Source organism: Spea bombifrons, chromosome 5 (assembly GCF_027358695.1).
Source record: "Spea bombifrons isolate aSpeBom1 chromosome 5, aSpeBom1.2.pri, whole genome shotgun sequence".
In the NCBI taxonomy this organism is placed as follows: Eukaryota; Metazoa; Chordata; class Amphibia; order Anura; family Pelobatidae; genus Spea; species Spea bombifrons.
Window position 1 is genome coordinate 82,784,329 of NC_071091.1, and position 26,818 is coordinate 82,811,146.

Here is a 26,818-nt window from a genome sequence, read left to right on the forward strand (position 1 = left end):
ATCCCATAATACCAAACATTTTACTCATGCACCATTCATTTATTGGTGTGCAGTTCCCATGATACATTTTTATGAGTGTTTAAGGGTGTACACAATCATCCTTGACATTAAAGTGCCAGTAAACTTTAAAAATAAGTTCGGTTTCTTCATCAGTCCCCATGTATATGATTTATCGCACCTGGATTATTCCAGCTTTCTTATGGCTGCATATCTGTCTTTCCTGACTCATTTTTCAAGCATGTGATCTATGCTTAGATTTTGTGTCAAAACCTGTTGGAGGTGGATAAAGCAATTCAAATAATATTTCTTAGTTTTCTGTAAACGTTTTGATCAGTCAGCCTTATGCTGACCCAAGGTGAGATGCTCCACATTTTACGTATAACTATCAATATTATGGTAAACTATGCATTAACATGGACAGCCTAGGCTCCACTGGCTTATTTACGTCACCCTAGGCTTGACTCGGGGCACAGTCCCCTTCGTGCTGCTGTCCTCACTGTGGAGCGGTGAGGCGTGATGTCCTGTTCAATTGCATCCAATGGAGGCTATGTTGGGCTCAGGAAAGCCCTTAATAGTGAAAATGGGTCAGCTGGGGTCGGCCCTTTGAAGGGCAATGCAGTGGGAGACTTCCACCTACCTGGACCTCAAAAGGTCTGACTACAAGACTAAGATCCAGATCCCTGCAGCGCTGCAGGGGACCCGGATCCTCCTCTCTGGCAGCTGGTGAATGTTTGCTGGATGCGCACAGGCAAGTGGCTGCTGCTAGCACTTCCGCCAGGGCTTCTATGGCAGAGCACCAGCATGATGTGACCTTCCGGTGCTCAGTCATAGAAGCCCCAGAGGAAGTACCGGCCAACAGCGGAGGTTGTCTACGAGCATTGCGCAGACCTCCACCGGCTGCCCACACTAGACCCCAAGGAATCTGACGCACAAGGGACAAGTTTAGGAATGCACTGGTAAGTCGGGGGGAGGGTAAGAGTGGGGTATAAGGGCTTTCTGGAGGCAAAGTGGCATATAGGTGGTTAAAAGGAATATCAGGGAGGCAAAGTGGCATATAGGGGGGTTAAAAGATATATCAGGTAGGTAGAGTTGAATAGAGGGGTGTATAAGGCATACCTGGGGGGTGTGGCATATAAGGGGTATACGGCATATCTGTTTAGAAGAGTGGCAAATAGGGGGTTAAAGGTCATTTCTGGGAGGCAGAGTGTCATATAGGGGTATAAGGCATTTCTAGGGGGCACAGTGGCATATAAGGGGGTATTAAGCATATCTGGGGGCAGATGTGCATAAATGGGAGCAGGTTGGCAAATAAAAGGAAATAAAAACAAAAAATAATTTTTTCTCAATCATGGTTTTTATTAAATATGAAAAAATAGTTTACATGTGAATTAATATTTACTATTAAAACTTTTTTCTTATAGGGTAGTCTTATATTCTTTTTTCCTAAATTTATATTCAATTTTGGGGGGTTGTCTTATAATCAGGGTCGTCTTATAATCGAGCAAATGCGGTTTATAGTTACCTAAATACTCTTAAAGCAGATCACATTTCCCAAATCCTACATCGCTAGTGAAAATTAAATTATTATTTTTTACAAACTTCTGGGGCTCCAGAGCACAGAAGGCCTCTTTGGAATCATCCTTATGTGATTGTTATTTATCACATTCTTGCATCTATTCCAAATACGGAACTGACATTAAAGCAGTATCGTTAAACCACAGTGCACACCAGCGCTTTTGGATAAAAAAAAGTATTGCTTCTGTGACTGATTTTACTCTAAACAACCAAAAAGTTAGTAACTGGTGATATGACTCTAATTTGTTTTTAATGATGTTAATATTCATTTAATACAACTTTTTTAAAGCCATTTGGAAAAGAACAGTTTGTTCTGCCAGACATTGCACTAGCGCTCACTTCTATAAAAAGCAAACACATTGACATGTTATCGGCACCATTTCACACAGATGATCCAACAGTCTGGGGTTTGATTTATGGCATTATTTGAACAGGTAGGATGTAACACTGTAGGCCATGCTACATGCATGATATAGTTCATTAACACTTTCATAACCTACTAAGAAAATGTATACATATGCACGGATATACACCACAGCATTCAGATGAATAGAGGGGCAGCTATGCAGTCCAGATTCCTTGGCTATGCTAACAGAAGAACACCTAGCCATAGAAAGAGTATTCCTGCTGGTTTATGGAGTCTTTTTAATCCCGTGCATATGGCAGTAGTCACTGGTAGAGTTAGATGCGGTGGTTATTCTTTGTTTTATTTAAAGGGGCACTCCAGTGTCCCAGGGAGCCTCCCTACCAACGAGCACATGCAGAATCCCCCAACACATTTGCAAAGGTGATAAAAAAGTGCATGTGATGGCTAGAACATTTAATTCTTTAATCCTAAAGAGGGATAATTCTGTGTTCCATAGATTTGTGTGTAAGTAGTAATGTCATTAAATAACTAATAAGATAAAATTCATTTTTAAATGTTTACAAGTAAAAACAATTAACTTATTAGCTTCTATTGTTCCAGGTACAACTAAGGCCCAACCAGTCTTCCTGTGCTGTGCACAGTTAACCTGTCGGGCACCTAATCCCTGCCTTTCGTTGATATACCATGGTGCAATAGCAGGAATAGAACAGACATATTCAGCACAATGCAAACAAATAAATAATAATAATAAAAAACTTTTATTAGGATGGAGTAACAAATTGAACCAAATGTTCTACTTGCATGCTTATTACCGACCTTGCTGCATACCACCATGTATATGTCTGTAGATATTTCCATAATGATATACAAAGCAAGTGGAGTGGGACCACCTAAACATTCTGCACTTGTTCCAGTGGTTCAGAATTTGTAGTGTCACCATGTACTTTTTATGGTATATTGTGTACAAACGGTATCAGCATATTATTCATCCATATAGTGTACCATACGTTTTTGTTTCTTTAAAGAACTAACTCATCTGCTGTAGACTTTGGCAGTTCTGCATAGATAGATATGGAGCTAGTGTACATGACTGGTCTGGAATGCATTTTTTAAAAGGAGAACATTATCTTCAGTACCCATTACTCACGTCACAAGATGAGCCCAGTGTGTCGGGAGAATCGCGTTTGAATGCCACACTCAGCCAGTTGCCCCTAGTGGCCAAGTTAAGAAATAGAAGCACTTTGTTAAGGCTTCTTTGCTGTATCAGTATAGGAAAGCAGACAAAAGCAATATAGTCCTTTTCACAGGAATGCCACATGTTCCCCTTAAACAATGGAAAGTTAATCTTATCATAGCTTTTAATTTTTTTTCCATTTTAAATATGGAATATTAGCTTTCCTTTTCACACACCCTACCTTTGTGTGTTTTAGTAATTGCTTAAAGAAAACCAGAGTGTAATTATGTTACAAATTACAAATATAATAATAATAATGTTATGTGCCACTGAAATATCTGTTCCCCATGTCCTAACCCAGCTCTATGCGTGTGATGCCTGATCTACTGCTGGCAGAACTGGACGAGACGCCTCCTAGGAGAACTCTAGGATCTGATGTCAGCTTTCCCCACGTGAACTCTATTGACACGAGCCAGTAGCTTGGACAAGAACACAGCTGTGATCACAGACCTATAAATACCTAGACATTGGAACAGTCACCTGGGACTTGCTGTGTCTTTAATGTGGGCGCCAGCGCACATTAGCACATGTTGAGCTCAATTTCCATAATAGAGTTCAAACGAGTAATCTGTAATTCCACTTTATGTTTATATAGACTTGCTAATATTATTTTGTAGGCTCATTCTTTATTATCCATGCATTCATAACCATTTTCACTAGCCCTCAAGAATGTTCAGTATGAATTCTGTTACTTATGTAGCACATCCTTTCGGTTGTTTATTTAGAGTTAACGTATGCACACATGGTCCTTTTTCTGTTTACATAAAGCCATTTGTACCTAAGTGCTTATTGTGTCCTATACAATACTGTAAGCAATACTTGGCTCTTTTCACTTTGAAAGTTTTCTTTACAAAATTAGTGTTTCATAATGTTATTCTTTTCACCCCATACTTCACCCTACCATAATGTATACGAATGAGTTGAAGGGGAGGCTTTCATTAGTGGGTATAATGCATTTGGTAACCCCTCGAGGTACAGTGTAGAAGCCAGTGGTGCATCATGTGTGGACAAGCCACTTGGGAGGCAGATAGAATAAGAAATACATTTCATATTTGATGTACATATTTGTAGCAATTTGATCAGATGATAATTATGTCCATTTTTCTTTAAGACACAGTATTTAGTGTGTCTTCTCTCTTAGATTTAGGAGGCCACCTTGGAATTAAAATTACCGTACTTTGAAATCTGTGCATATTCTTTCATGGTGTACATCTCGGCTGGAAGATGGGGTTGAGCTTCCTGCAGTTGGACACTAGATCATTCTGTAAATGTACAGACACCTGCCGTGACTCATCGTCACTCTGTCTTGAGAGTTAGTTCAGGACACAACTTGTAAGTCAGAGGCAGCAAAACATGTTTGGCTTTTATGATGTCATTCCAGAAGATCTATATGATAAATATGTTCATTTTTCCATGATACAGCTGTCTCATCCTATAGATAAGGATTCACACCCATCTTTAATGGCATGGCAGGTGTATATCATTCCCAGGCTGTAGTAGCCTAGTTTAACCTTATACTAACATATTCTCCCATTGCCTTTTGTCCTTATTTGCCTTTCATTTGTTCTGAGATTTTAAATGGGTTTGCAAATGTCTCATTGCAGAGATGAGTGCATCTCTTCCCACACACTAGGGCAATTAACCTGCAGTGGAACCCATTCTTTAAAATAAATGTAAAGCGAAATGGAGTCTTCTTTACTGATGATGCAAAAAATATGCTACTTGGTGGATACTCTGGGAGCAATAAGCCGTATGGAAATTATATAATTGTATTTATATCATTTAACTATAAAAATGGCCAAAGTGTGCACTTTAATGTTGATAAATGCAAATAATGTACCCGAGGTTTGGAAACCCTAAGGTAAGATTTGTATATCCCAGAACAAATGCGTAAGAGAAGCATATGACCAAGTCCAGGAAAGAAATATATGTTTCATGAGGCCAAACACGAAGACAATAGGTCGTAGTCTAAAACCGGGTGGTCAAGGGCTTGGTGCGTTGTATGAAAGTTTTGGTTCATTGGTAGGAACGTGCAAGTTCTTTAAGGTTGGCATAAGAAGATAAGAAGATCTGTGTGAATGAAGTTACTCGTGCAAGTTGAGGGCAGTTTGTTGTGTCCTTGCAGGTCTAACTTGTACTTCTATGCAAAAGTTGTCTGAAAAAGGGAAAGATTTCTTCCAAAATCTAACTATACAGTTTCACTTTTCTTTAATGCCACATCACATACAGATGAACTAAATTATATTCCAACTAATCTTTGATAGTATTCTCAAGTTATAATACGGCTTTGTATTTTCTCGGAAACACATACATACGAATTAGTCTTTATTAATGCATGATGCACTTGATTTAAAAAGCTGCACAGGCAAAAAGCTTGAGTTTATTGAAAAAGTACACTTTGGATGTGTTGCACATAGATCAGCAAAAAAAAAATGAATAGAAATTGGGTCAGAGTCCCACGGATAGAAATTACATTTTGAGTCTGACCGCAGTTAACTTCTTCCTTAAATGTGTAAAAAAAAAAAAAAAAAAAAAAAAAAAAAAAAAAAAAGGCACCTTCAGTTGTACAGCTTCCTGATTAAAAAAATAAAGATTATTCAGTGGAAAGGACCCTAACTGCTTGTCAGATTCCTTCACGCTGTTGTGTACAGGATGTGACAACAGAGAGGCATGGATACCAGCAAGCGGTGTACAGGAAGGAGCACACCCATGTAGGGCTGCAACTAACGATTATTTTAATAATCGATTAATCGGCCGATTATTTTTTCGATTAATCGATTAATCGGATAAAAAAAAACAATATGCAAATTTTTCGTTTATTTAAAAGAATTTAATGAACTGGATGTTAAAAAACAACTTAAAATTTACATTAACATTCTTATTTTGTTATGATGTAATAAAAAACAATATTTTCAAAGTACAAGAACCCAAACACAATATTTATGAAACAAAATAACCCCAAACATTCTGAAAAGAGGTGGACTATTACTGTTCAAGAAACTTTGCCCCAGCACTTTGCACTTTGCACCCAGCACTTTGCACCCAGCACTTTGCACCCAGCACTTTGCACCCAGCACTTTGCACCCAGCCCTGGCACTTTGCACCCAGCACTTTGCACCCAGCACTTTGCCCCAGCCCTGGCACTTTGCATCCAGCACTTTGCACCCAGCATTCAGCACTTTGCACCAGCACTTTGCACTTTGCACCCAGCCCTGGCACTTTGCACCCAGCACTTTGCACCCAGCCCTGGCACTTTGCACCCAGCACTGGCACTTTGCACCCAGCACTTTGCACTGTGCCCCTGCACCCAGTCTCTAACTCTGCCCTGCACCCAGCCCTGCCCCCACATTCTGCCCTGCCCCCACACTCACACTCTGCCCTGCACCCACTCTGCCCTGCACCCACACTCACACCCTGCCCTGCATCCCCACCCCCACTCTGCTCTGCACCCAGTCTCCCACTCTGCTCTGCACCCACACTCACACCCTGCATCCCCACCCCCACTCTGCCCTGCACCCAGTCTCCTGCCCTGCACCCCCCACCCCCACTCTGCCCTGCACCCCCACCCCCACTCTGCCCTGCACCCCCACCCCCACTCTGCCCTGCACCCACACTCACGAACCGCTCTGTGCGAATGGAGCCACTCGCACAGAGCGAACCGCTCTGTGCGAATGGAGCCACTCGCACAGAGCGAACCGCTCTGTGCGAATGGAGCCACTCGCACAGAGCGAACCGCTCTGTGCGAATGGAGCCACTCGCACAGAGCGAACCGCTCTGTGCGAATGGAGCCACTCGCACAGAGCGAACCGCTCTGTGCGAATGGAGCCACTCGCACAGAGCGAACCGCTCTGTGCGAATGGAGCCACTCGCACAGAGCGAACCGCTCTGTGCGAATGGAGCCACTCGCACAGAGCGAACCGCTCTGTGCGAATGGAGCCACTCGCACAGAGCGAACCGCTCTGTGCGAATGGAGCCACTCGCACAGAGCGAAGCGCTCTGTGCGAATGGAGCCACTCGCACAGAGCGAACCGCTCTGTGCGAATGGAGCCACTCGCACAGAGCGAACCGCTCTGTGCGAATGGAGCCACTCGCACAGAGCGATCCGTGCACATAGACATGAAGAATACTTACCTCCGGAACGCGTCACATCCGTCACGTAGCTAAAAGAAGGCGGAGACTGCAGAGCGTGTAGCAGAAGCGGGGAACGCTCGCGGAGGTAAGTAAAAGGAGCCGAGTGCTCCAACAACGAATTGATCACTCGATTAATCGATAACGGAAATCGTTATCGATGATTTCCGTTATCGATTATTATCGATTTTATCGATTCGTTGTTTCAGCTCTACACCCATGGCCTGCAGCACATCTCCCATCCCTGTCATGTGTTTGCTGGCTGATAACCATGTTGGATTAAAATGGATATTTTTGTGGTGTAGCTATATATATATATATATATATATATATATATATATACAAAATAAGAGATAGTATACACATTAAACATTAGCCTCCATGTGTACCCACAATCCTCTTTGTTATCCCACAGAATGAACCACTGACAGGTTTGTGAGCCGTCGTGTTTATATTTACAAAATGTAACTGAAAATAAAATAATTTACGCATTTGCTAGCAGACTGGTAATTTTCAGCGGCAGGTGCGTCTTTGTTCTTGCTCCTTGCTTCTTTTTCGATCCTCATCTTGACCTACAGTTTTTCTATTTTGCAGAGATATTCTTGGGGGGCTGTGTAGAAAGACATTGTTTACGCTAAGTATCATAAAAGACCGAGGTAGAGTTAGACTCTACTCTAAGCTTAGAGGGAAAGTCTCATGAAAATATTTTTCTTAGAGCCTTAACTACAGTGATGTATACAGTAAGGTAGTTTGGCATTGAAGAAAGCTTGGTATTATTACGTTTTGTTCCAATAAACTGGAGGCTGCCATTGTAGGCCATCGTGACTTTTCCTGCTCAGACACACTGAGCTGATTCTTTATAGCACTGCTAATGAAGTCCATTCCGTCACAGATGTCTATCTATCCATCCAAAGGCCATATATGAGAACAGCAGTTTTTTTTATTGTTGAGACTTCTTGTTGACAACATTTAATTAGTAGACTCTTGGAAAGGCTGGCTACGCTTCGGCACATGGCCTGTACAAGTTAGGAAGGGCAGTGTTTCCTACACTTAAAATGATAATCTGGCGATTGTGGATTGTGTGTTCCACCATCAGTGATAATTGTTGCTATAAGAATATATGTACAGAATATTCCAAATGTAGCAAGATGTGAACTGTTGCCTGAACCAGAAAACCTTTAAGGAAACAAAAAAACCTATATATTTGTGTTATACCTAACGTGCCAGTATAAAAAAGCCCTTGTGTTTGTTGTTGATTTTCCAAAGAAATATTAAATCATTCTCTGTAAAATGGAAACTGGCAGCCATGTTATTCACTTCCCCCAAAGCTTGATTATCTTGCTGATCTGGACCCTGCCTTAGTCTTAGATGTGTGTTACATGCTTGTCTCTCTGTGTCCACTCATGAAGTCTTATGTAACATGTAGGGCAAAAGTGTTTCTTGCGGCAGTAGTGTGTAGTGTACCTAATGGATGATTTTGGCACTGTAGGTGGGACTACTTTGGCTGTGTTGAAGAAGGTCCTTAATGTCGTAAAATCTAAAACAGTCAAAGTGTTAGCAGGACACTTGTGATTTGTTTTTATTGGTAAAAATTTTGGGGTACTTGCCACACAAACATTTTACAAATACTTTTTTTTGTTGTACTGATCTCTAAACCAATTTACTGGTAATTTGTGAATCTATTCCTGTATTTATTATATTTCTTAAGTTTTCTATAAGCATAATCATTTTTAAAAAAAATGCTTTATAATAAAAAATATGAGAACCTAACTTTGCAAGAGCTGTGACTTTAATGCTTTCACTTCACTATTAAGAAACACCAACACTTTCTCAAGCATAAAAGGCTTAGTTGGCCCTGTATAATTAATTTAATGAGTGAGAAAATCTCTCTGATTTAACTTTGCATTATACAGGGCCAGTCGAGCTCTTCCTGCAGCAGAAGCTCACAAGGCTTGGCCGTTCATTATGTATGGCGAAGTTAAGAAACTGAAACACAACACGCAACCTCCCAAAGCAACTTTTGCCAGAGACCAGGGACTGGTGTTTTGTGGTCTTTGCGGCCTTGCATGAGTTATGTCTTATTCTTACATTACATTATATCACTTATACACATTTAAATTAATAATTGTTTATGTATGCATCAATGTAGTGATGCGTAGGGTTTAAAATATTATAAATGTTGTGTCTTGTTTCAGTTGATATCAAGGGCATCTGGACACATTTCACTTTTAGGTTAGTTTAATTGAACCTAACTGTTGAATTACTTTGATCTCAATTGGTTGCCCAGAAGTTTGCTTTTCTCTGATTAGACAAGTGGTGATTTTTAATCGAATATAGTGTAGGCTATGTGGAAATTCAGCGCTGTATTCACTAAGCGTGTACTTAAGGTTGTCCTGTTAGCATTTGTTACTTGCCTATGCCCAGGCAGTTCAATCACATATCAGTACATTTTTGCATTTGTTCGATTTTCTTCTTTGCTCTGGGTTTTAGACGGCTTGTTGACTTGAGCCCAATGATTTTATGGTGTATACTCCCTCCCTGAGCAGTTGAAGTGGAAGGCAGCCAACTTCCTTAGAAATTGCGTGCAAAGTTTTTCTTTACATACAGCTGAACAGTGGAGTTGATCTATTTGCAGCTGTTTGCTCAGATTGTGACTTGCAGAGTTTGAGATTTGCTGTAAAGTATCTGAATTAATGGCATATAGTCATTATATACATTGTCAGTCAGGTTAACTAAAGGGAAATTATAATTGCTAATAATTTCCATTGGTACAGACATTAGTGTAGAGCTCTCCTCAACTGGACATTCTCTGAAACATATTGTGTATATATACACAGTGTGTATCTGACATTATTTACAAGCAGAGCACAACCCTACCACTGCCCATGTTCTAGATCCACAGGAGATAACTGTGTATTTGCTGAGGCCGGGAGACTAATGGACATGTATATGTCAACTCTGCTGAATTTTAACCCGTTTATAGCCTATAACCAGGATTTTTACATTGACATACAAATGTGGTAAATTATTGCTTTTTATGCCAGTGTTTATGATTTCTGTGTCTTATTCCATATTAAAAAAAATATCCTGAAGTTCATCCATGCTGATACTATTGCATATAAGCTTCAGACTTGGCCATCCTGAGACTGGAGTAACAACCAAGTGCCTAATGAACACATATACATTTCTCATCATTCTAAATGCAAATTTAGAAGAAAGAGGTAATAAACTAGCACTTTTGAGAAAGTCTAAAATTATTCTGTGCTTTCTGTATTGCATGTTATAGGTAAATATATACTTATTGGGGAATAGTCGCTGTTAAAAAAGGTTAAGTAAATTCAGTTATCTATAGCTATGTGCTTCTTGTTAATCTAATTATTTTGTTAGTGTAAAGGTTCACCTTATGACCTGAGATCAGTGGCAGCATATCTAATCAATTGAGATAATATACGGTAATGAGAAGGAATAATAATGTAGATTCTGACAACATGGGGCATTTCTCATTGTTAATATATATATTATAAAATCTAATACATACTACATGGACAAAAGTATTGGTACAGCTGACCATTACACCAGCAGGGACTGTTATGACATTTTTAAAATACATAGACCTTAATATGTAGTTGGTCCCCCTTTGCAGCTATAACAACTTAGTCTTCTCGGAAGGCAGATTTTGGAGTGTTTCTGTGGAAATCTTTGCACATTCATCCAGCAGAGAATTTGTGAAGTCAGGCACTGATGTTGGACAAGAAGGCCGGACTCACAATCTCTTTTCCAGTTCATCCCAAAGGTATTCAATAGGGTCCCTTTCAGCAATCTAAGACATTTTGGACTATGCTATGCTTCCAACTTTGTGGGACCAATTTGGGGTAGGCCTTTTTCTATTCCAGCATGACTGGCAAGGTCCATAAAGACATGGTTGGATGAGTTTGTTGTGGAAGAACTTGACCTGCCGTACAGAGCCCTGACCTCAACCCCATTAAAAACACCTTTGGGATGAACTGTCCAGCATCAGTGCCTGACCTCGCAAAGGCTCTACTGGATACATCAATAATAATAATTAAAAAAAAACGGGGGTAGAAGAAAACTTTGGTTATCACAGTGATCACATGACTCAGTCTTTCGGGACAGCCTTGTATCGGAAGCAGTTTCCTTTATAAAGAACTTCAGTTTACATTGTGCATTTAAGCGGGTTAACAGATAAATCACATTATAGTCCATTGACAATTCAGTAAACCTGAACTCCGTTAGGTTGCAAGCTTTTGAGGCAGTTTATGTCTCTTCTTCATGTGGTCACGAAAGCTACCCAATGCTAGTTAGCCACATAACATGTTATTCTCAACAAATATTGTTTCAATTTTGTTTTGTATTCTCAACAGGTTTTATTTTGTTGTGGTTTGCTAACACAGTGCACCTGAATAATTCTAATATATTCCATTGATACATTGTCTTCCTCACCTCAGCTATAGAAAGCAATTATGGGACCTGATCTTGACAGGCATTCTTCAATATTTCCATTGCTTCTGAAAAATCTACCGGCGAAAGTTGCGATTTGGGGATTTGAGGTTTTAGCATTTATAAGAGTTGTTGTTTGAGGTATCGGAAGTACCAAAAGGTTGACCAGTCCCGCTCTAGGGAATAGCATACCTTTAAATAGCTAATTAGGTTAGTGTTTTTGTTCCTGCGATAAATACTGATTTGAGAGCAAAATATGTGTCCTAATCCTGTTAATCTCCCTCAATCATTATATACCAAATACATGGCTTCTCTAACCTTAAGGCTTTTTTCTCTAGATGACTAAATCTGTGCCTTGTAGCTATAAAGTTATAGATCTTTATGTAGATCTATATACAGTGCATAAATACACACTGTTCTAGGTAAACACTGTAAAATGTTTTGCAAGTTTACATTCAGGGGAGTCACCCTGAAGAGCTAATGTTGGAATTATGATATGGCCTTGTCCTCAGAACGTCTCCGTGTTCCTGTTGATGGAAAGAGTTTCTGGAATGATGACATTTCAATTAAAATAACATTGTTGATCCCAAGGGGTAACTTTGGAAAAGTACTTCTGTGCTGCATACATTTTTCGTTTTACAGCTAGCGTTACAGTATGTGTCAGTAATGTATGTGCGTGCAGACTTTTGCTTGCTGGCTTTCACTTCTCCTCAAATAGCCTCGTGTACTGTCCTAAACTGATGTCTAAAAGTTTATTTTGCATGATTACCAGTTCTTCCTGTCTTTTATATTTGTGCTGACTGGCTTAGCCCTGTGTGAACTGTAATCTATTAGCCTGTCACAAGATATATGTCTGATGGGTGTATTTAAATAGATACAGCAACATATATATTTAATTTCACGCACGTTGTTTTCCATTGCTGAAGTTATCGTTAAAAGCTGTACTTGGTTAAACCTACTGTATGGATGAAAAAGCCTTTCTTTAGATGGAATCAATACATTAAGAGTTAGATCACAAATCATAATGTTTTTTATTTTATTTTTAGATTTTTTAAACAGTATTGTATATTAATTCTCACCCAACTGTTTAGCCTGTGGTACATTAGAGTTAGGGGATATTCTAGAGTGGACATAGGATATTAGGGTAGAGGTATAAGGTACTAGCGGGTACATGAGTGGGAAGAGGCATATTCTCTACTTTACCAAAGAGAGATAGCAGGACAGTTGTGGTTTCAACTTCTTGACTTCATTATTGGTTATGTGGAGAGTCCAACCCCAGTGTGCTTCTGCCAAAGAAAGTGCTTTGCTGGCCCTGTATAATGTATAGGTAAATCAGTGACATTTCCTTTGCTCATTGAGGAGGTTGGGGGGGACCTGCCAGTGTTGGCTCTTCATAATGAGTAGTGAAGTGAGGGAGCTGAAGCAACAACAACTCCTGAAAATTCTACTGTCAATTCTTCTTTTAGTGAATTAAACCCCTCAGCCGTGGTTTCTGCACAGCAGAAGTAAAGTCCTGGCGCACATCTTGCATTTCTTTCATCTGTACCTCTTTCTGCCACATGTTTGGGATTATTGTCTTCCTTTTTGTGATTTAATGCACTTTTTTAGTAACTAGTTTTGAAGTATGGATACATTTACAAAACCAACAGATGAGCTGTACTGAAGTATCAGTACTGGTGGTTGGGTGTTTTCTCCTTCATACAGTGCCCTCCACTAATATTGGCATCCTTGGTAAATATGAGCAAAGAATGTTGGGAAAAATTATTGTTTAACCTTTACAAAAATAAAAGTACTCCTACTATCAAATAATGGCAAACATAACACAGATTTATAAAAAAAAAAAAATACGTTGTGAAATAAATGTATCGAACAAGCATTGGCACTCCTGTGAATTCATATGAGAAAAATATATTTGGAGTAGACTATATGGACAAAAGAATTGGGACACCTGATCATTACACCAACAGCGACATTTTAAATACCTAGTCATTGACATGTAGTTGGACCCCCTTTGGAGCTATAACAGCTTCCACTATTTCCACAAGATTTTGGAGAATTTTGCTCATTCATCCAGTAGAGAATTTGCGAGGTTAGGCACTGATGTTGGATGAAAAGGCCTAGCTCACAATCTCCGTTCCAGTCCCATGGGGTTGAGATCAGGGCTCTGTGCAGGCCAGTCATGTTTTTCCACACCAAGCACATCCAACCATATTTTTCTGGAACTTGCTTTATGCTCCGGGTACAGTCATGCTGAAATAGAAAAGGGCCTTCCCCAAACTGTTCCCACAAAATTGAAAGGATAGCATTGTCCAAATTGTCTTGGTATGCTAAAGCATTAAGATTTCCATTCACTTAATGGGCCCAACCCCTGAAAAACAGCCCCATATCTTTATCCCTTCTCCACCCATTCCTAAACACTTCCACTTTCCATTAATACCACTTACAGTTGACTGTTGAATATCTAGCAGGGATAAAATTTCACGAACTGACTTATTGCAAAGGTTGCATCCTTTCACAGTACCATACTTTAATTCACTGAGCTCTCCAGAATGACCCATTTTTTCATAAATGTTTGTAAATGCAGAATGCATGGCTAGGTACTTGATTTTATACACCTGTGGCAATGGGCCTGATTGAGACACCTGAATTCAATAATAAAGCAGTATGTCCCAATACTTTGTCCATAGTGTATATTTCCATAAATATATATTTTTTCAGTAAGTCTGGGTGATATCAACCGGAAATAGTTCAACCTGTTTTACTGAGGTATCATTGTTGGGTAATACGTAGGTCGTTCTAAGACCAAGGAATATAGTGTTAATGTGTGGCAAAAGGTTATTGCGCTTCACAAAATAGGACGTGACTATAAGAAAATAGCAAATCCATTTCCACCATCGGGGCAATAATTAAGAAAATGCTGTGAATTAACTTGGAAGAGGATGTGAGTCTATATTGTCTCAATGCACTGTGAGGAGGATGGTTTGAGTGGCCAAAAAATATCCAATCCCAAAAGCTGGAGAATTGCAGAAGTTAATTGCGTCTTAGGGTCAGAAAGTCTCCATAACTACAGTGCGACATCGCCTACATCACCAGCCGTCTTCAGTTCTCCAGACACTACAGGAACTTTAAAAGGGGATCATGTTCTATGGGCAGATGAAACCAAAATAGTGCTTTTTGGTAATAAATACCAGAGGTGGGTTTGACGTATACAGAAAGGTAGCCATATGGAAAAGTACCTCACACCCACTTTTTAAGGTTATGTGGCATCATGAACTCTAGCAAATATCAACAGATATTAACTAAACACCTGGCTGTCTCTGCCAGAAAGCTTAAAATGGGCCATGGTTGAATCCCCCAGCAGGGCTATGATCCAAAACATACCTCAAAATCAACACAAAATTGTTTCCTTATCACAAAATCAAGGTCCTACCATTGCCATCCCAGTCCCCTGACTTGAACCCCATAGAAAACCTGACGAGAAGAGTCCACCAACATCAAGCTTGAAATGTGAAGGATGTGGGGAGATTCTGTATGGAGGAATCATCTTGGATCCCTTGCCATGTATTCTCCTTACCAACGTTGTATTTGCAATTGTTTGATATCCATAAGGGCAGAGTATTTTGCGTATTTTTTTTTTTTTAAGAAACGATCAACCGGTTAAACAATAGACATTTTTTCACAGCATTCTTTGCTTGTATTTACCAAGGGTGCCAATATTACTGGAGGGCACTGCACTTTACTGTACATCTTTCTGTTTCCTGCCACTACAACATACTAGGCAGCTGCGTAGTGCACATAGCTGCTCCGGGCTGCCTCCATGAGGTTCTCTCCTGTTTTAGCAAGCAGGTTCATGCCGGAGACTTAGTTCACATAGAACACTAAAAACCCTAAGCTCAGCTGTGTTTAAAATTTTAATAGAAACATTGAATTTGACGGCAGAAAACTACCATTCGACCCATATAGCATCCTCTGTATCGGTACTGTGCCTATGTTTCTGTATTACACCCACCGACTTATTTTCTGTGTATTGTCTTATTATGTATTTTTGTCTCGTCTGCAGAGGTATAGCTACGTTTCCTACATACATTTAATGATGAGGTCTGTGTCAACTTTGTCAAGCCAACAGGTCGCATTCCACTAGTGGTTTAACTAAAATGATTTTTCATCAGGTTTTGGCTATGTTTCGTCTCATAAGAACCATGGGAGTTGTTGTTCAGCTGTATCAGGTCAGCTACATGTATGGGTCATGTATGCACTCACTTTCTTGCATGCTCAAAGTCGTTGTGTTGCTTGGAACCCAACACTTAATGTTCCATCATACAGCGAAGCAGAATATGACAGCACTATACAAATCAATAAGTAATAGATAAATTATTCTTATTAAATGGCTGTATATTACCTTGTTCATCTACTCATTATGTGCCTTTGAACAACAGATTCCCTGTCTTTTTGTGTTGGAAGCAGGATTTTCCTCTCTATATATTCCCTGTACATGTAAAGTACACATTCTTTGTTTGACAAGAGATGAACACTTTAGTCAAATTTATAGGATAGATTGTCAACTAAAAGCTTTTTATTTTTCTTATTTTACTGGAAACCATCATGGAATGATTGGCTGTCAGAGACATGTATTTGCATAACCCTGACTTCTTTCATGCTTATAATGTATAAGTAGAGTCATTGGCACACCAGAAACATTCAGAACTTGATTAACCTGCAATCCTCTGTTAATACATCTACATATGTTGCTGACCCAAAGAGGGTTATGTACATATGCACACAAAGCAGCTTTTAAGAGCTCTAGAACGGTCATGTGATAGGAATGTAAGTGGATGGTTTTTGGAGATTATGTCTTTTTAGGTCATCTGTGCTCTGTGAATGTTAAACTAAAATACAAATATAGAATGCTGATATTCTTTAAATCCCAATAATAAGACACATTTCAGAACCGGGTAATTATTTATTTATTCAGCCCATAGTGGTTTATGCACAATTTGAATGTTGCCTTTTCAGGTAGTCAAATAATGCCCTTCCTTGCCGTTATGCTCTTATAATGACCATAACTAATATTTGATTCATTTAACATTATTTCGTTGTGGAGAACAGGAGACACTCAGTGTTATGGAAGGGGAGGATGAGAACCGAGGTGCACAAGTACTGGCCTCCAGGACCACAAACAGGACACCATTTTGGATACACCAGTATAAGCATAGGCATCTTGGTTAAAAAAAATAAAATAAAATTGCTTGTATTCTGGCAGGAAAACACAGCATTCCTGGCCTGCATGTTACCCTTAAAGAGTGTAGTTGTGCAGGTGGAATTGTCAATGCAAGTGTTCTGGACTTTTCTTTATTACCGACATTATTAAGATACTGTGCCTTTGGTGTACTTACATATTATTTTTAGATACCATGGAAGTAAAGGATTTTAAGATGAGCATGTGTACCAAAGTCTGTGCATTATCAGACACACACAATCTATTTACCACTGTGTTAGGCGTTCTATACTATTGTTGCTTTTTGATTTTTCTGGACTCTTATTTCCATAAGCACCTTGTTGATTTGCTTGTTTGGGGACAGTAGAGAGTGGCTGTGCACTTGTGAAGTGTTACATTGTTACATTTCACAGGTACTGATACATTGTGTATTTGGCAGCTGCAGTAGTGGAGGTTACAATGCATACAAAGAGATAATAATGTGCGGTAGGTTGTAAACTTGCGATTAGGTCTCTCGTTATCTAATGTATCGGTTTGTCAGTTCTTGTTTAGTCAGACCCTTTGAAAAATGTATCGTATAATTACATTTATACAATGTACATTTAATATAGGTAAAAAATTGCCTATACCTATTAATTTTTTGCACTTCCTTACTGTATTAACTTCTACCTCTTATGCTTGAACACTGGTCCACTGATCTACCACTCTATGTTGAACTATAACTTCTGTTTATAATGATCTGTTTTTGATATCGCTCCTCGCTGATAATTTTACAGTTCAGTCTGCCTTGCGGAAAAAGCTTCCTGAGGTTTACCCTTAATAATGGATGGCCATTCAGGGAGTTGAAATGTTAAAATCTCCTGAAAACCTTGTCTTTTTTTGTTTTTGCTGAACTTCAGGCCATGTTGTTGTATATAGAAGCAGCTTTGACAGCTGTTTATTGCTGTGCATGTGCAGGCCATACCAACCTCACATGGAGCGGTAGAGGGGAGACACAAGCTCATCCTGGTTGGAAATACCTGAAAACCATTACATTGCTTTATTTTACAGGAATATTTTTTTTTCTATTATCCAGAAATAGATTTCATAATTGGGAAACAGAGGTGAAATAAAGATCTTTGTTTTTTTTTCCTGCCAAATAATGCTCATCCATATCATATAATATCAAAAGTTGTCATTAAGACGTTAACATTCTACTTGTAGTTTGACTACCATTCCTAGTGATTCTCAGCCCACCTGTGGTTTCTTAATCCTAGGGTCACTGACGTCTGGGCACAATAATTTTTGGTGCCCCCAGATGAGTGTGGCTACATTGCTAACTACTTTCCTTAACAAACATAACACTGCTAACCACAGTTGAACAAGAGTTGAACACTACTCTAACTCTTTTTACCCCCCCAACTTTACCAAGTAACATGTCACCCAGTACCTAAAGTGTCACCACCCAAACAGCTTACCAATGCCATCTTTCTTTGTGTCCATACAACCAGTTCTTGCTATTTTGTGCTTGTCAGTGATATGCTTGCCCCCCCCCCCAGAACAGCAATACACTGAATGGGTTAGTGACATCCGGCGCACCAACTGTAAAGACAATGTCAATTGTGAGGGGGCTGAGCATGATGTTTGTGCTGGTTCAGCCCTCGTGCTGCGTTCCCTTCCCAATCCGCCCCTGGTATTTAGAGCGTCTGGTTGCTGTGCACAAGCCTTGGTGCAGCTCTGAGTGTGTGTTCTTGTTGTGCAAAGCTATGGAATATGTCGGCATATATAACTGAAAGCAGTGGCAGCTAAGTATTTTTGTCAAAGCCTGCTCATATATATGAGGGGTGCTTATCTGAAGCACGATTATTACCATATTTGCTTGATTATAGGGCAAGGGTTTTTTTGGGGGGGGCACGACGACCTTGTTTTATAATCCTAGGTTGTCTTTTATTCAGATTCTGTCCATAAGTCTTTCTCTTTGCTCAGATCTATGGCACCACTGACTAAGTCTAGGGGCTTGTCACGTACCCTCATTTACACTTTCTCACACTTCTCTCTCATTTGTTAGCCTCAATATCTCCCTATCTTCTCCGCCAACCACTTCTCTGTACCTGACTTCTTTTCCACAGCTCTTCCTTCATCTCTTGTTCATCTCATTCTTTACTCTCCCTGGTATCAGCTGCATTATCCAGGTACTCCTGAAAAAGGGCGGATTCTTCACGCACACCTTGTCCCCTGTTTGGAGAAATGGCTGATAGGCTGCCCCTGTTGTGCGCTCTGTCCTTTTGTGGAAGTACTGAAAGAGGCCACACTATTACAGACAGATTCATGAAGAAAGAGAAGCACCTCTCTTTCTCTGCGAATCTGTCTGCATTATTCTGGCCTCTTGAAGTACTTCCACAAAACGGCGGAGCCGCAGAGCGCACAACAGGGGCAGCCTCTCAGCCATTTCTCCAATCGGGGGACAGGGTGGGTTTGCGGAGGCTGTGCACTTTTGATGAAGTACTGGAAAAATGGAACTCATACCGTGGAGAATTGAATGAAGAAAGAAGAACAAGAGGCTGTTGAAAAGTAGACAGGGACACAGAAGTGGTCAGCGTAGAAGGTAGGGAGACATTGACTGAGAGTGTGAGAGAGCAACACTCTTCTTATATTCAAGCCTTTTCTTCTTCTTTTTTTGTATTAGGATCAAAATATGTGGGATCATCCTGTAATCAAACACGTACTATATTTTTTGATGCCAACAGATTCAGCAGCAGGGTACAATTCGGCTATGCATAAAATGCAATATTTAAACAGAAGCAGGTGGTATGGAGGGCTTTATGTTTACTGGGCTTATTTTGGCTCGATGGATAACTTCCAATTTACAGATAAACTATTTAATTGATTTAGTTGGGTTACATCCAACTTTATTCACCATTTATTAAGGAAAAAAACTATTACATTATTTCCATTTTTTAAAGATAATAATCCTGGTGTTACTGAAAATAACCTCAGGCCGTTCAGAACATGGGTTAACCATTACATGCATCAAACATCTGACCTCTAGTGTGAAAGAAAAAGGCAGACTTTCAGCGGTGTTTGATACAAGGCAAGTTGCATATCAGTCACAGCAGAAAAAAAGATAAACAGGAGGATTAACTGTTTACTTAAAGCTGTGAGCAGCCTACTTGTTTTTCAGTCAAAGAACACAATGTACTGTTGTATCTGGTTTCCAGAGTGTGCTGTTTATCAGCTTTCCCTGTGCTGTGGTTGGTAAGAATGAGAGCAAAGCCTCCCCACCCACTCTGTGTCTTGTCAGCTCTCCCTATAGGACTGTAAAGGAAGGATCTTGCCCTCTGTGATCTTTTAGTGCCTGTCAGGAGATGACATATTGACCCTGTAAGAGAAGGAAAAAATATAAATATATATATATATATATATATATATAAAGGGGATGGGGAGGGGGGCAGGGGTGTAACTGTCTTTGATTCCTGGAATTTGGTTAGAACAGCTACCGGAGAGCTTGTAAACATTCCCCATGTGCTCCTACACGCTGACTCTTCCACCCCTTCTGGGCACAGCCAATGGCACACTGAGGAGGACATAAACAAGGAGGAGGAGGAGAAGAGACTCCTACGGGAAGCAAAGCAAGAAAGCCTTACAAAGCCCATGGAGGAATGCGCCTAGAACTATTCCAAACCCTCTCCAGCAAGGCAAACATTTAGTTTCCCCCCCTGCAAAGCGTCTTGCCTTGTCACAGCGAGTTTGGATGACTGACATGTAGTTTTCGCCTTGTTATTGTGCTGCCTGTTCCTTCAGTGTCAGGTTTTCTTGTGTATATCTTGATTGACATATAACACAGGTTTTAGTTACAAAGGCTGCTTTTTATCAAATAAGTAGTTTATAGAGCAGAATAAACTGAACCCCATTATAGAAAAGCAGACTTTGATGAGAGATAAGGACCATTCAACCCATTTACTGTGCCCATTGTACCTACTGTAAAGACTCGGATCTTAATCGGTCATTGGTCTTGTCTTAGATTCAATGTAGGTGTGTACCTATCCTCATTGTATATTGTATTACATACATTGACTATTGTATTAAGGCAAATATTTCAAGGTAAGATAATGATTTTACTAAATTAACTAAGGACTGGAAGCGGTGTACAGGAGGATGCTTCACAAAATCTCATTTTCAAGTGTTGGGTCTGTTTTGCCATTATGACTGTTTATTAAAATAATCAAGGCTTGCTTGATCGGTATATGTTCTCAACATCGTGCAGCAGAGTACGTAATATTTTATCTCTGCTATGGGTGTTCTTAAAACACGACACAGAGAAGGCTCAAGAAGCAGTTAAATAAAATTACCTCTGAAACGTTGTCAGGTCCAGGTACACTCCTGTGCATTAACTTATGACATCTGTATATGAAAGCTTACGGGCAACAAAGGAGAAGATTTATGAACACAAATACAGAATGTTCTGTTTTTAAAGCAATTACTGCTTGTATATAAAAACACGTAATTGCCTGGGGCACTTTGTCTACATATTTCAGGTATGGTTATACAAAATACTAGATTTTTAACATAGGGCTGTGTTTTGGGAGAACAGGTTTTGCAAATGTATATTGCCCCATTTTAGGGATTTGAAAAAATCAAAATACACACACACTGTTAGAATACAGGCAACTCCTGCAAGTGTCCCAATTTTTGGCTTTTATCATATTACTTGTCATTTGAATTGCACCAGAACATTGTCATATGTATCCTGCGTTATGTATTTCTTCATCACATATTTTACTATCATCTGGGGTAACACAATGACATTAATTTTTGTGTAGCTGATACATTACGTGTTTACTAGAAAATGTGGTGTGTGCGCCAGGCATTGAAAATGGTTTGTTATAGCTGTAATTCTTTGTTGTGACATAAGCAAATGTACCCAAAAACAATTCAGACAATTTTTTGTTGGGTTCTGCCAAAATTCAAGGGAGCTTTTTTGAATTGAGGAACAAAATTTGTTGCCAGGTGCCCACATTCACTCTCTCTCATGGTCTGTAAATGTTTCCCTACCTTCTCTGCCCACCGCTTCCGCATCATCTTCTATCTTCTCTGCTATCTTCAATCTACTATTTCGTCTACATTTCAGTGGACATAACTCAACGGGGACTTCTGCCAAAATGGTGGCACTTGCGGGGGCATCCTCTCCCCAATCCTCTAATCAGGGAGATGGTGTCACAGCAAATGCATCCATATTACCCCGAGTTCAAGTGAGGGCAAAATGAACAGAGAAGGGAAGAGAGAAGATAAGATGGAAGAAGAATTGGTCGGCAGAGAAGGTAGGGAAACATTTAGAAAACGTGAGAGAATGAACATGAGTGTAAGAATGAACTAGAATGAACAAAAATGAGAGCATAAAAGAGCACGAGTGAATTATTCATTTTCATGCGATTCATGGGGGGTCTTGCCTCGTTTTTGTGGCTTCCTACAAATCACTCAAATTACCAAAATGTGTTAAATGTTAATTTCGTACGAATCCAAATTCACAAGTCTATTGTTTAGTTCCTGTCTGTCGTTTGACATATCAATATTATGCGACACCTGATATTGGGCAGTCTTGGCGAGTGGGAAAAAAAAGTCTTGTTTTGGAAGAACTGCATTCACAAACAAATTTAAGTAGCATACCAGAGTAATTATAGTATACAGTGATGTACTTGGGAAAGGAAATGGGAAACAAGAATTCCTTAAGCTGTATAATAATTGAGTGGGGTGTGGTAAACACTTTCGGTTTAGTTTCAGGTGCAAGATCATGAAGGCTTCCATGTTCACCTGACCCCCCCATCCCCCTCGTGAGACTCAGATTCAGCTCTCTGAGTCACAGGCAGCTTTGCCTTAATGCGTAATGAGTTGGATCTGTTATCTGTGGAAACATTAGGGTTGTATTTTATAGTCTATGAGAAAATGTGGAGATATATGACCAGGGCTAGATTTATTGCACTGTACAATCTGTCTAGTACACCATTCCATAGGCACCAACTCTATAAGCAGTGCCAATATCAGAGCCATAACCCCCACCTGATCTTAATATTCAACGTAGGGCTACATTTCAAGCCATTCTGCCTCCTTTTAATCACACGTACCTTCATCTAGCTTATATGTCATGCTGAATTTGAACATCTTGAGAATTAGTTTTTTCTTATTAAGGTCCAATATAACCGGCTCATGGACTGCATTCTAAGAAGCTTTAAAGTACCTTCTTTTGGAAAAATACAGTATATACAGCCTCCAGCCACGGAGTCCGGTAACACAGTAGATTTATATCATGTACCTGCTTGAGCACAGTTAAGTCAGCTTATTTATTTCCAAAGACTCCAGTTCAATGGAAAACATAACCTTGAAGGGTATCTTAACCTGAAGACTTCATTCATCATTGGACATTGGAAAACAAGTGCCTTGGGGTTAAGTATACTTTAGGCATTTCCACCATTCTCCAGTAAGCAGTAAGATGTACAATAAAATACAAATATGCCATAAAAACCTTTCAAATGCTTTGCTCTCTAGGATGGAAACGTGTCCTAAATTATACTAAACTGCAGCAAAAAGACGCACAAGTACTATGCAAGATGTAAAACAGTACAAACTTCCTATTTAATGTATGGAGAGCAAAAAAGTAACAAAAAAGAGAAGCTTAAATGACGTATGAATAAGGCATTAGGGAAATGGGTTCCCCTTTTAATTGTTATTTTATTGGTTTATGTAACGCCATTATAGGCTGCAGCCTTTTAAGTAATATTATACCTGTTGGTCCATGTGTTTCAGAATCTGATGTTTTCCCCAACAACACTCATCACTAAACATCACAATATGAGATGCACAGAGAATTAAAATAAGCAGCCAATGTATGTACAATTGGAGCATTAGTTGTTATTAGACATTTCCCTAATATTTTTTCTTCTTTGTTATTTAGAAAGTGCCAACAGACACCCCAGCGTGTTCTTCCCTGAAGTTTTCTCATCTTGTATACATGTTGAGTTAGTTTACTCCAGGATCAGTAATCCTTAAAGAATGCACACATCTCTTCCTCCCACTCTAGCCTGGCATGAACAAATTATGCAATATTCTTGCTTTCAAAATATTACGAGGTAAATATTTGCCAATTAACACCAATACGACACTGGCTGAACTAAAAACTGGAAGGAAAGATATCATCTAGATGTATGTCAGAGAAAACAAAAATAGCCTTTCCATGTCCGTGCCTACTACTCACTTTGGAACATTTTGCAATCTGTGGTTTGTTTAAAAAAGTATTTTCACGCAGCCCCACTTTTTCTTCCTAGTCGTGATTGTATGAGGGTATACGGTGTGCTCAGCGTCTCTAGGTCTGATCATGGAGTAGATAGAGCACGCCATGCACGGGGGAGCTGGGAGACAGCAATTGGCATTAATAACACAGATTGCCTGCAGAGTACTGAAACTGGGTTAGGGCACTCCACCTTAAAACCTGACCTGACAAGTTGATGAACTTGAACACTGTAGACATTGTCTGAGCTTGTGTGTGCTCACTGAGCTGGGAGTGTCAGCATTGTCTGTATGTGTGCGCATGCACACCAGCGGCTTACTACGACAGAACCACTGAACATAAGTGAAACCCCCCGAGGGCCATAGTCACGCACGTTTTTTGTTTTTTTTTTTAATTAAAGGCAAGCAAAGGTCATGGGGTTGTGTGTGTGTATATGTGTGTATATAATTATACACACACTACTGTTAAAAAGTTTTGGGGTGCTGTGTTCATGGACAATTCCTGGCTCTGTTGACATAATTACAAAAGGGTTTTCTAATGATCAATTAGCCTTTTAAACTTAAACTTGGATTAGTGAACACAACGTTCCATTTGAACACAGGAGTGATGAGAGTGATAAAAGGCATCTGTACGCCTATGAAGATATTCGCAAAAAAAAAAATCAGCTGTTTCCAGCTACAATAGTCATTTACAACATTAACAATCTCTACATTGTATTTCTGATTCATTTTATGTCAGTTTAATTGCTAAAATTTCTTTCTAAGTGATCCCAAACTTTTGAACAGTAGTGTTTGTGTGTGTATATATATATATATATATATATATATATATATAGTACAGTATCTCACAAAAGTGAGTACACCTCTCACATTTTTGTAAATATTTTGTTATATCTTTTCATGTGACAACACTGAAGAAATGACAATGTAAAGTAGTGAGTGTACAGCCTGTATAACAGTGTAAATTTGCTGTCCTCTCAAAATAACGCAACACACAGCCAAAGGGAAAAAAGCAATTGTCAGACCATGGAGGAGGAGGGTGATCAGGTGTTTGTTTCCACTGATTGGCTGACTGGAGCAGGAAATCAGTGGAAACGCTTGCCGCTTATATGTCCGGGGGTCTGCTGTCACTGAGCCAGTGTTGGCGCTAACTGGAGATGAGTATATCACATGCGGGGAGATGTGTTCAGGCTCCTCTCCTACCTGCAAATAGCTGAGGGGTGCAGAGGAAAGAAAGAATACACATGAGGGCATTCAGCAGAATCCCACCATGCATTTGCAAAACAGACATATGATGACTGCACTGTCCCTTTAAAACCCACGGCCAGAAACAAAGGAGACAAATAAAATCCTTTTTGAGTTATTCAGGAAACATAATAGATATTACTGTATGCCACTTTCCGCAGTGATTACCGGGCCCCGGAGTCTTGTTAAACTATGTTTTCTTTCAGCTTCTCGTGCGTCTGTGCGGAAGGTTTTACTAGGATGTCTTACAGTAATCGTTAAGACAGTGTTTAGTTGGCAGTGTTTGCCCTGCATGACTGTGCTTTTTTAGGTGTATTATATTATTGAATGCTTTCATACACGCTTTTTCAGTTAAACTTTTATTACTGAGGATATGTGGCAATTTTGGGACAAAGCTTAATTTTATATGTAATGTAATAAGTATTACAGTAAAGGTCACTTTTATTTATATGTAAATATAAGTATATTGCTTCTTGATTCCATACCGATAGTTACATGAGCTCCCTCAATTGTATGTTTGTTTTAGACGCAGGGTGACCTGACATCTCTGTTTTCAGGGCCTCGTTACTCAGATTAAAGGGGAACTGACACTAAACTTTTTTATCATTTCAAAAATATTATGCTTTCCTTTTTCTTTAAATCAGGTTTTATTTAATATTTCAGGCAGTGGAATACTAGTTGTCTATGTATGTTCCAACTCCACCAAACACCCTGACTCTATCATACTGCCGGTGGTGAACAAATGACTCATTGTTAACCCATTGCTTTACCATTGGATCTACTGATACATCTACAAAAAAAAGGTGCCACAGTGGCCCTTAGGACGTGTCAGTATGTCCAACTTTCTTACTGTAATCTGTATACACAATATAGAATACTATCAAAGGGGATACTATAAATGGAACTATATATGATTGTAATCAGGCAATGTTGCCAAGCATAAATTGAGTTATTCACAGTGGCACCTATTCTATAGAGGAAATCCTAAGCTAACTTTTATTCAAGGGTGTTATAAGATGGGTGCACTGCTCCCATTAACCAAACTGCCCAGCAGGGTCACATAGCCTGCATTATGTGAACCTGTGTGTAGGTACATCAAACATGGAAAAGGGAAATCTTTGGTGGTAAAAATGACAAAAACTGTGGCAGGATGCTCAGAAACAACCATCACTATTCTGTATATTACTTTGTATTAGGTGACAAAATATTAATTGCATCCTCCAAATAAAATCTAGTTTAATCTTTCCTCCATATATCTTGGAGGAAAGAATAGAGATGAGGGATATGATAGAAACATTTAAATAGTAAAAGGGAGTTCAAGAACATGATTTCTGTGAAG

General features: G+C 39.5%; 1 protein-coding gene across 1 annotated transcript in view; it reads left to right on the plus strand.

Moving 5' to 3' along the window:
* SPIDR (scaffold protein involved in DNA repair) overlaps positions 1–26,818 on the plus strand; it is a 154,064-nt gene that overhangs the window by 98,687 nt on the left and 28,559 nt on the right. The window lies entirely within an intron of this gene.